This window comes from Sander vitreus, chromosome 1, assembly GCF_031162955.1.
Source record: "Sander vitreus isolate 19-12246 chromosome 1, sanVit1, whole genome shotgun sequence".
In the NCBI taxonomy this organism is placed as follows: Eukaryota; Metazoa; Chordata; class Actinopteri; order Perciformes; family Percidae; genus Sander; species Sander vitreus.
The window spans coordinates 27,422,088-27,434,875 of record NC_135855.1 but is presented as its reverse complement, the minus strand read 5'-3'; positions in this window follow the sequence as shown (position 1 = coordinate 27,434,875).

Below are 12,788 nucleotides of genomic sequence, written 5' to 3'. Positions count from 1 at the left end.
TCAAGTAAGGAATTGCTTTGGACGGTGTTTGATAGTATTTCTGAAACCCTCTCCAGAACTCTGCAACCATTCCCCAAACCATAAGAAACAAACCCAACACATTTTGAGTGCATAGGGTGCAGTTTGGCAGGTGTGCAGGTATCATAAATATAAAAAGTTGACTGTATCCCTGATAAAGAAGTGTTTGGGCAATATACTTTATGTTGATATACAGTATTTACTTTCTCCACTGGGCACATATTTAATTGATTACTGACAACTTTACATCTACCATTCATGAGTATCCAGTTGGATCAGTGTTGTAATGTTTGGATGGTTGTTTGGTCGGCCTGTTTACTTATGATTTAACCAAAGTGAGACCCTTTAACTGAGGCACCTTGTAGATTGCTTTTTAAATTGATGTTATGGGGACAAAAAGGAAGATATTACACCATAATTTCTGTCCTCTGACAGACAGTATTGGAGAGTAGCAACAGGAGATTGTAACCTCTGGTCTGGGATTATGTTTTTAGGAGTTACACCATGAAGATAACTCTCTTGCCTTCATCTTGGATATTTGACACTTTGATTTAATAACCTCTTGGCATCTTGTCATTTCCTGATCAGAACAGTGTGTGGGGGAACACAGCGGTCCTCTGTTTTTTCTCAGCTTGTTTACAAAGGTACAATAAATCTTAAACGCTGCCTTCCTTGTGTGTGTAATAACTTCTAAATCCTATAAAAGATGTCGTCAAACACTATGAGGAAGCAGCTGTCTGCTGGCTGCACACACTCTGTGCCTATGTCTGGATCCTGCTTGTGGAGAGAGAAAATAAAGTAATCTGAAGGGAAAAGAAGCATCTAATCAGCAAGACAGAGAGCCAAAAAAGTGTCAGTGACTGTGTTGAAAAAGTGAAAAGTGTTTGAGGAGAGGGGAGACAAAATAGAGACACGAGGTTAAGGAGGAAAGTGTCTTCATTTTACATCGGAGTCTCAAACTTTCACACTGCTGTCCTAAACAGCATTGGCACTGAGACTTGATGTGGTCGCTGTTTACATGTGAAAACCACGTGTCCGCACTTTCAGTTTGTTCTTATAAAGATTTCTGTTTGTGTTGTCAGACATCTCAGTGAGCATAAAGAGTGATTATAATAATGATCTGATTGCAGCTCTTAGTCATCCTGACAAATAAACATGAATATAGGTTAAAAACAATACTTGTTGCTGTGTGATCGGCTATAATGACATTTAAAATGGCCGATGACCAGACGGGAGGCCTCAGTATGCGTTGTATGCGTAAACAAACTTGTCTGACAACAAAATCTTAACTCAAGGACCACCTACACAATTTCCAGAGATTTTAAGTGCATCTCACTGTTTCTTAGCCAATTGAGTTTGCTCAGTGCCAACGTGAATCGAAGTATGAAACTTTGGCCAACTTAAACTAGGTTTGTTTGACACATATTGAGGACTTAATTATTCTTTCCCAATATCCCATTTCTTTTTTCGCCATCAAACTAAAACAAAAAAGTTTTGTTTACATTTAGTGTTTCTCACCAAAAAATATGGTTTGTATCTTTGCGGTCTAATACATGTGTTGAATGCTTTTCCTTCCTCAAAAAACATTTGCAAAGCTTTGCATCCATGTGAACCAAGCCCCCAGGAACGGCACTAGGTTTTGAAGCCATGACATGCTGTAGGTCAAACCGTACAACTTCTGGGTCCGTCACTTGATGCCATTGGGCCAAAAAATACTTTTTCCGTCTGTAAATTAGCGGATAATTTCTTTTGAGGTACACCATCTTCCCAGTTAAATAGCCCTTATTTAAATCATTATGTCCTAAAAATTGTAAAATCCAGGGTTATTTTTCTTCCTCAGTTCATGTGAATGAGCCTGAGACCGAGTAGTTGGGAGGCAGGGTTATGGAGGCAGCTAATGTGTAGACATTCAAGTGATGTAAAGTGGTTTACATTTGTGTATGACTGTGTTAAAGTGTTTACATGTGTGAGGATAAATAGATCTGTAGCCTACGTACGTCAGTGTGTGTATATTGTGTTTGTGTGAGCTCGTGTGTGTACCTGCTGGAATTTGTTACTGTTCCAATCTATATGGTGTGCGTGAGCGTGTGAATCTGTGTGTGTTTGTGTGTGTGAGTGTGAGTGAAGACAGCATATGGACAGTGCCCTCCCTTCCTGTTTGGAGGGGAACAACGTGGCTCTCTGTGAACCACAGCTTGACCTCTGACCTCCTAGGATCACACACACACAAAAAGAGCGACACACACACATAAACCCAGATACCTACATATACGTAGATATACATCCACACTCAGCCAACCAGCTGTCCTCACTGACTGACTGTCAAAGAGGAGCGAGGAGGTGAGAGTGACTGTCAAGCGGGAAGACAGGATTGTTTTCTCAGGCTGTGAAAGTAAGTGTGGAATTCACTCTGACTTTTTTAAACCCACGTGTCCCCCAGCAGGGAAACCAACACACAGCAGCAGACCATTTTTTTCCATTTCAAACATTTCCTCCAACTGTAGATCCGGATCAGGAGGCCAAATCAGTCAAGCTTTCTGCTGTTTTGGTGGTACTGTTTGCTGTTTACAGAACAAACATTTAAAAAAAAACCTGACCAACCATGTGCTGGCGAGTCCAAATTCTCAAAAACAGGTCAAACGCTTGTGATCACATGAGCATCCCTTTTTTTATTGCCACAATGTAGCCACAGACCACTGTTTGAAGAGAAAGAAACATCTGTTTTGGTGGTTGAAAACACCATCTTAACATTTTTTAACATTTCAGATTTAGCCACATTAGTCTGGAAATGGCCTGTCTTGGATTGGCTGAGTGCAACCTGCCTCAAAGTGCCGTGTTCACATTGCATGCTAGACAGTGACTCTGCTGTCAGACACTGTGGCCTTTCTAAGTGGTTAAATGATGGCTTGCTCAACAGCATCTGAATGGTAGATGTTGAGAGAGGACTGTTGAGGAATCTGAACCTGAAACCTTGTGGTTGCAATCAAGCTAACTGCTGCTCCACACATCTACAGCATACAGTTTCTCCCACTCTTGATTTTATTGCACAATACTCTGCAGCTAAATACATTAAGGTTATAATTAGCATGCTGCATGTCTATGAAATGTTATTGAACTTCAATTTGAAACCTTACAGGAAGTTTTTTTTTCTTTCAACTATCTTTTTATTGAGAACAAGGTACAGAAAGACAGTTATATAGATGGACAATACTTTTGGATTTTTCACAGAACACATAAACAAATAAACAAATACAACCCCCACCCACCCCTCGCCCCTCCCTACAACATCCAGTGCATCCCAATCTAAGGAGATTAAATAAGTAGATAAATAGATTAAGGTTATGATATTAATAGGTGAAGGTATCATTTAACAGGTATGAAGAATTAAACAAAAAGAAAAGAGGGTGGAAGCAGCTAATTTGAAAGTAAAGCTTGAAAATAAATGAGGAGGCCGTGCTTGCTGTGCAACATCATGGGTCACCCCTCAGGAACTAGTACTTGTGGATTCATGAATTATCAGGGAGGGTTTTAAGTTTGTTTATGAAAGACATTACTGGGTTCCAGGTAGAATAGAAGAGGTCTTTTGACCCTCTAAGTGTGTATTTGATCTTTTCGAGACTTAAATGGACCATAAGGTCATTCATCCATAAGGAGGTGCTGGGTGGTATGGGGGATTTCCAGTGCAACAATATCCTTCGGCGGGCAAGTAGAGTTGTAAATGCTATAATGTTCTTATGCTTATTGATAATCCGTTGGTCAGCTGGCACTATATCGAAGATGGCAGAGTAGGCGTTAGGTTGCAAATTTAAGGATAGTGCCTGTGAAAGTATTCTGAAGACCTCTGACCAGTAATCCGAGAGGGAAGAACATGACCAGAACATGTGTGTTAATGTTGCCGGGGCGACATGACATCTGCTACAATTCTCATCCGCCCCAGGATAAATTCTGGCCAGCCTAGACTTGGAGAGGTGGGTACGGTGCAAGACTTTAAACTGAATTACACCTAACCTAGCACATGTAGTAGTTCCATTAACTCTCTTCAGAGCATCAGTCCAGGATTCCTCAGGTATTACATCCCCAAGCTCCTCCTCCCATTTCCCTTTAATTCTATTGAGAGAGGTGTCTCCAAGAGATGATATGTTGGAATAGATTCTTGCAAAGAAGCCTTTTAAATTGAAGGGAATTTGGAAGATGTCATCCATAGCAGTAGGTTGAGGTGCATTGGGGAAGTTTGAATCTAGATTTTGCATAAAGTGTTGGATCTGGAAATATCGGAAACGACTTGAGCCGGGGAGGTTGAATTTTTGATAGAGATGACTAAAGGTAGAGAATACACCTTCGCTGTAGAGATCCTTAAATTTGGAGACGCCAAGTCTATTCCACGGGGCAAAGGTGTTGTCTAATCTAGGTGGAACAAAAAGATGATTATCACATATAGGAGCCAGATGAGAGAAATCTCTTAAACTGAAGTGGTTTCGAAATTGTGACCAAATTCGTAAAGTACTGATAACAACAGGGTTAGAAGTATAGGGTGAAGTAGACAGAGGGAGACTCGAAGTAACCAAGGCGGGAAGGAATGCCAGAATGCATGACTCATTTTCTGTTTCACACCACGACAGCTTTGGAGCATGAAGCCAGTATATGATTTTCTGAATATTAGCCGCCCAGTGATAGTGAAGCAAATTTGGTAAACCCAGTCCGCCCTGGGATCGATGTCACTGAAGAAGCCTTTTCTGTAATCTAGGGGCTTTACCTCCCCAAATGAATGATGATATAGTTTTATCAATGGACTGAAAAAAGGATTTTGGGAGAAATATAGGGAGACATTGAAAAAGATAGAGGAATCGGGGTAACACGTTCATTTTAATACAGTTGATCTTTCCAGCCAGTGAAAGATTAGTGGACCTCCAATTCTGTAAATCGTTTTTTATTTTATCAATGAGGGGTATGAAGTTATCTTTAGGGAAAGTCTGTGTAATATTGATTCCTAAATATCTAAAGCCAGATTTAACCAGGTGGAATGCCAGGTCCTTTTGTGGAATTGCAAGAGCTAGGTTGTTCACTGGGAAGCACTTGCTTTTCGTAAGGTTAGTCTTATATCCCGAAAAGATACCAAATCTATGCAACACCTGGACTATGTGGGAAACACACCGTACCGGATCAGACACATACAACAGTAAGTCGTAGGCATATAGAGCCACCTTGTGTTCCCTTCCCCATCTAGAAATTCCAATTATTTCTGAGGACAGAGGCTCAATAGCGAATGCAAACAAAAGTGGACTTGGTGGGCACCCCTGACGTGTCCCTCTTGATAATGAAAAAAGTTCAGATCACTTCCCGTTCGTGACCACTGATGCCTTTGGTGAGGCATATAGAAGTTTAATCCAGGCAATAAAAGTTGGTCCAAAACCAAAGGCCTGCAGACATTCAAATAAGTACGCCCACTCCACTCTGTGAAAAAGCCTTCTCTGCATCCAGGGACATAACCACTTCTGGTACCCCCCCGGATGCAGGAGAATATATGACATTAAGAAGGCTTCGGATGTTAGAAAAGGAGTGATGACCAGTCATGAAACCTGTTTGATCGGGGGAGATCACCTCATCTGTAACCGATTCTAGACGCCGGGCAAGTGCCTTAGCTAAAATTTTAATGTCACTATTTAACAACGAAATGGGCCGATATGATCCACATTGTGTTCTGTCCTTCCCGGGCTTCGGTATAAGTGTTAAAGATGCTTCAGTTAGCGTCTGTGGCAGGGCCCCAGTACCCAGCGAATCATTAAACATTTCTAGAATAAGTGGCGCTAATTTGGTTGAAAATGTTTTATAAAATTCAATTGGATATCCATTGGAACCCGGGGCCTTGCCGCTTTGCATCGCCGAAATCGCATTTGAAATTTCTGTTAGTTGAAGGTGTAGTTCTAGTTCTGCTTTATGGGCGGAACTGATAACAGGGGTGTTTAAATTCGTAAAAAAGTTTTGCATATCGGCATCATCACATTTTTGTATTTGTGTAATCTGTTGATCGGAAGACTTACATTTTAATTGATGCGCTAGCAGTCCCCTACAGGAAGTTTTTTAATTCAAAGTTTAGACTATAGACAAACCTTTATAAGCCTCACAACACAGAAAAAACATGTTTAAAGGATACAGGTTTCAAAAACATTTTCAGTGCAACAAATCACTTTATAAACAATACCAGATGGAGAATATTTGTAGATATGATTTTGTCCTGTACCACATCCAACCCTCACTGACCCTCAGATGTCCCGAATACAGCACACCACCTTCCTCCTAGTTCAACTGTTTGATCTTCTAAATGTCTTCAGTGAATAACAGCTAAAAGTAGAAAACGAGAGGCAGGACTAACAGAGCATGGAAGGAGACGAGAAGAAAAGGAAAGTGATGATGAGGTGAGAGGATAAGGAAAAAGAAAGGAGCAGAGCAGCAGTTGGCAGGTGTCAGGAGTCACAAAGGACCATCTGTCCATCGAGTGCCATCTCCACACACACACACACACACACACACATACATAAACAACATCAACTTTCATGCTCACAACATGCCTCCACATAGCTTTTTGCTTATTCTTTTTTTTTTTTATCTTAGTTTAATTTAAAAATCCAGTTTATTAGTTTTTACTGAGTGATTGGCTGACTCAGTTGGTGTTAGTTGGCTGTTTACAGTAGAATACAAGCTCTGAGTTTCAGTCTTGTATAATGTTTGGCTTTAGCTTCACAGGTCTCCACCCTGTCAGAGTCAGACTTTGATGCTGACAAAACATAGGCAATGTGGCAGAGATGGACTGTGTGTATGTTTGTGTGTGTGTGTGTGTGTTCCTCAGCTACTTACCAAGGCAGGCATGCATACAGGAACACACACTGCTGACCGCTGACCTTTCATCTCAAACAATCTCTCTCTAGGGAGTTTTTAAGAATGTGAGGAGCGCTGCGATGACACACGTTAAAACCTTCATACATGCAGCAACTTTTCATCAGCATTGTAGTTCACAGTAGTCTAACTCACTACACTACACGGCCAGAAGTATTTAGACAACCTGAACAGACTGTAGAATGTATCATTCACAAACCATGAGTATTAATCTGCTGCTTTTCCTCTTCTGATGTTAGGCTTTCCAGAAGATTTTGGAAACCTGGCTGCAGAGACTTGCTCCCATTCGGAGACAAGAGCATTAGTGAGGTCCAACACTGATGTTGGTTGATCTGGCCTGGCTCACAGTCGTTGTTCTAGTTCATCCCAGAGGTGTTTAATAGGGTTGAGGCCAGGGCTCTGTGCAGACCAGTCAAGTTCTTCTCAATCAAACTAAGAGGATATTATGGACCTTACTTTTTTGTCATACTGTATGTTTGAAATCTATAATGTCATTCAGTTATTTTTTGGGCGGGGGGTTGTATTTATATATCGAGTCTATATCGAGGGTCTGTAAATACAGAGGGTGTCACATGTTGTACAGATTTTGTAATATTGGGCTATATACAGTATATAAATTGACTTGACAGCAAAGGGCGTTCCCAAAACTGTTGCCACAAAATTGGAAGCACAATAATATAGACCTAACGGAGCAGAATGTGGAGAATTGTCCTACTCCAACAGCACGATCATTAGGCTCCCCTCTTATTCTCGTGGTTGACTTCTGCTTTGTAGGTTTTGATAGTTATGATTGTGCATTATATTATTTTCTTTAGAAGGTAAATTCACCTCAATTAAGATTTTCCGATTCATTACAACATGTAACAGAAAACCTTGTCAACTAGTTTAAAGAGCAAGAGCAACAAGCAATGCTGTGGCACTTTTTTTTAGGTCAGTTCAGACGTCATCTGGCTCTTCCTCACACCTACTAACACCCTACGTTGCTCTCTGTCTCTTCTTCCTTTAACAACTCTCTATTTCAACCCCCCCCCAACCCTTTTCTACCCCCCTCTCTCCTTCCTTCATCCAGCAGACAGAGGGCGGATGCTGGCAAAAGCTTCCTCTCTCCACGAAGTTACTTCCTGTCTCTGGGAATCCGTTTCCTGTTCGCAGCTATTACAACAGCACTAAGAGCATTCCTCAGGAGTCTCTCCATCACACACACACACACACACACACACACACACACACACACACACACACACACACACACACACACACACAAACACACACGGTCTTGTTTCTAATCAGTGGCAGTATTATCTGGTGTTACAGGGGGAAGTGTTTATATTTGTCTTGGAGCTCAATACACTTCTGGAAGTGACACGCACACACACACACACACACACACACACACACACACACACACACACACACACACACACAATAACATAAACATAAATGGCGACACATACTGTATAAAAACACTCAAAATATGCAGTAAATGCATGTACAGAGTAATCATGAAAACACACAGTCTTCCTCACACAGTTCTTCTCTTTATCTTTTCATCTCATTCCCTCATCTCGCTGCTATTTGTTGTCCTCAATGTCTTTCTCAGGTCCTCTCCCGTCCTACCCCTTTCCTTCAACCACCCACCATCCATTAACATGCACGTGCACGTATGCATACACACACGCACCACACACACACACACACACACACACACACACACACACACACACACACACGGGTGCTCGATTTATATTTTGGTACCTCACATCTGAGTTGCATAGATAAAGAAACATTTCCACAGCTGCTTTTTAATTTAATTGGCCTTGATGGACAAAAAGCTAAACAAATATTTAGGCTTGAATCTATAGCTCAGCTAAAGCACAGGGACAGACAGGAAACTGTCTCCTACAGTATTGTTCTGCCTCACTGTCATATAGTCCAGTCATTTTAAACCAAAATGGGGGTCGACCTTGAACAAATTGCAACAGAAGCAAACTCAACTGATTTTGTATCCTCAATATATCCTGAGTAAGGAAAAAAAAGCCCCGAAGAATCCCATTAGGGGAAAGTTTAGAAAAAGACCCAAATATAGCCTATTCATACGCCTATTCATTCTTTTTCTCACATGAATAGGGTAACAATTTTAACCTTTAGATATCACCATGACAATTACTGAGTTGATTACTTACATCAAGACAAACAAAAAATGTATTACAAGTTTTTTGAAATTGTTTGTTAACATGGGCAAACGGTGCATAATCTAATTACGTATGTGCTAATTTCATTATTTCAGAGATGGGGAACAGGACCTACCTTTTGTCTTCTGCATTCTCCTTACCCTTGTCTCCTGTTCTTCCCTCAGACTCATCCCCCAGAAACAGTCCCACGGACCCAGCCCCAAACCCCATCTCTGTAATAATAATTAATAAAGGCTGGTTTAAAGTACTTATTCCCGCCTCTATGTATTAATGCTCATGGGTAGCCTAAATGGGTTCCATTCAGACCTTAACATTAAGTCTTTTACTGTAAAATGTCAACAAGATTCAACAAGACATTTTCACCTGGCTATACCCAATGTTTAGATCTGTTGTGGTATTTATGCAAATTAGCAGAGAGGAAAAGATGTGTTTTCATACTTGTTCTACGGTAGTGTGGACACGGCCTTGGGTTAGCTTACATAGTATCCTGTTGTTTAATTTAATTTATCTTTGTGTACTTAGTTGTACATACAGTATAGAGAGATAAGGAAATGTTCAATAAAAAAAACACAATTGCAACTCATGGCATCTGTTGCTTGTCAAAGCTGTTTTTCTTCCAGACATGTTTTAACTAGGGCTGTCAAAATAACGCGTTAATTTCGATTAATTAATCTGAGAAAAAATAATGCGTTAAAAAAATTTATGCAGATTAATCCATTACATATTGACGTTTGCATACAAACGAAAATCTGGTGCCACTGATATGTCTGCGCTTCTCTCTGCTGCTCTGAAACAGACGTTACAGGAAACACAAACACCGCTGAATGTGACGCTAGTTAACACAATACTCAACAGCAGCTAACGTTAGCCTACCGCTAGCTAGTAGCTGGATTAAACACGGTTACAATGCTGACAGCTAACGCTAAACGGTGTAAAGTTTGACTGTGTTTTACTGTAGAGGATTCAACACCGGTATGTAACAATCTGTAGCTGCCGTCGGAGAAACTACACAGACGGTGCGTTCATTGAAACTGGTAAACTACAGCCTCGTGGTGCATTTGAAGTTATTGTAAATGTCCTTTTCCTATCTGGTTGTTGTTTTTGTCGTTCAACAGCAATTTACTAGTGAAATAAGTTATTGTTATTGTTATACATTATTATTAAATCATTTAATTTTGACCATATTGCAGTGTGACAAGACAAATTTAGTTTGAATATTTTGCTAGGTAACCATAAATCCAAACAACACTTAACACCAAATATTTTTGGAGAAACATGTTGTGAATATAGGACTATGCCAAACTATATGTTTTTTGTGTTGCTCTTAGAAAAATAATTGCATGCATGTAAACAGGGAAATTAACCTGTTTTTATCAAGTGAAACAGACTTTACAAGCCAATACTTGTACAGGACATTGATTAAATGCCAAAAGACTGTAAATATGTTCTTCGAGACATTGAAATGATCCTGTGTGTGTTTCCCCAATCTGCCTCGCTCTCTGATTTACAGTATACTCCACATAAGCTAATAGTGAAGTGTATTACCCATATGCTATAGTGTCCTGCTTGCTATCAACCAGTGTTGTAGTCGAGACCACCTAAACCGAGAAGTCATCACCAAGACCAGAGTGTATCAAGACCGAGAAAACACCAAGACTTTGAGGGGTTGAGACCAAATCAAGACCAAGATCAAAGCAGGGCGAGACCAAGTCAAGACCAAGACCAGACCATTGCCAGAAATCCTGAGCTACTACTCCTGTCTCCCGCATTCACTTTTTTGGGAGTGCGTGTTAAGGGGGCAGGGAGAGGGGGGGTTTACGGTAACAAATTTCAAATTAGATATGAGTCAAGTTGTTGGTTGCATTTGCAAGTTTTAACACATAGGCATGAATCAGACAATGCACAGGCAGGCAAAATCAAATCACGAGTCCTCTTTATTTGAGACCGAGACAGAATGTGGTCGATTCTGAGAAGAGACAGAGACTTTCTGGAGATCAGTCTTGAGAGACCAAAATCGATCTTGAGTACTACAACACTGCTATCAACATATCCCAAAGTGCAATGATCACATCCAGGATAGAGTCGACTGTATTCAGTGTTTACATGATCGACTGTATTAAGTGTTTACATGATCCAACCAACAAGAAGAAAAGTCATAATATCAGAGTGTTTGTGTCGAAGAAACACACCCTACAGGAGGGTGTTTTTTTTTTTTTTTTTTTTTAAAGTTGTGCGGCTGCTGGTGTGTTTGTTCATTGTTGGTCCAACCTCCTCTCTCCCATCTGCTGCTACTCATTAGCATGGAAACAGGACCGGGAGTGTTTTCACACATACACACACTGGCCATTAATCAACAAGTCAGACCAGGGTCCATTCCCACACATACACACCACATAGATGAAAACAAAGACCATACACACACAGACATAGCACCTAATCACAGAAACATCCCAGAGCACACTTTAGTAGGTCTCGACCACACCTCTCGTCTCAGCGGATCAGATCCCAAATGTTTGTCTATCAAATCTGGCAACCTAGTGATGTCTCAATTGCTTTTTAGTGTTAGTGATGACTGTTCCCCTGTGGCACCGTCAATGAACACAGGGGCATTTGTTAACATCAGCTGTTCTCTTCATGGGATGAATTGGCACTGTTGGTACTGGTATTATTGTGTGACTATGTGGTCTAATTCTATTGTCTAGCCATCATGTATGGCCACATTGAAGAGAAGAGTGTATTCCCATGACCTGACTACCTTATGTAAATGAGAGTGGTGTGTAAAGGCAAATTAGCAAACCTTGTTGCGGACAGGGAAGAAACAAAATTACTTCCATATTTACATATTACAAGTACTGACTCTGAATTTAATATAATAACAGAATGTAGATTTAGTGCATTACAAGAAGGATTTATCAAGACTGCATGTCAATTCAATTTCCTGTGGTATCAGCAGAATGATTTAAAGTCTCACTGGCTTTCTTTATCAAGTACAAGTACTGAGTATAATAACATAATGTAGATGTAGTGCATTACAGAAAGTTGTAACAACAAGAATAGTCAAATACATGAGGAAGGTATGAAAGCAGGGAGCACAACTAATAAGACATTTGACAATCCTCATTGTGCACAATGAGCTCAAGATGGGAAATTGAGTTTGACTGAAGCAGGACGAGACAGAGCTGCTGCAGCCTGACCAAGAAGAAATAAAAGCACGCATACAATACAAAAAAGGGCTTCATTTTAGAACAAGACTGCATGAGTTCCCTTACTTGTTGTGTAAACAGTGATTCAAGTCATTTTCACTGTTAACACCTCTTGTGAGTTTCAGTCTGACTCATGACTTTTACGTCAAGCGGCATTTTCCCTATGTGATATCAATCAACAAACATCAGTGCTTCCTGCAGAAACTATTAGCAGACATTTCTATTGTCCAACCAGCTCACATAGAGGAACACAGAGGAAGTTCACTACAGTAAGAGAGTGCAGGTCCATATTACACTGTGAGCCAGAGATGGCACCTCAAATAAAGAACGTCATAATTGTTACATTTGAAAACAGATGCAACACAGAAAAAGGAATGAGAAGATCAAGACTGCATGTCAATTGAGTTTCCTGTGGTTTATCAGCAGAATGATTTAAAGCAGGGGTCTTCAAGAGTCAAGGACCCCTTAACTGAAAGAGAGATGG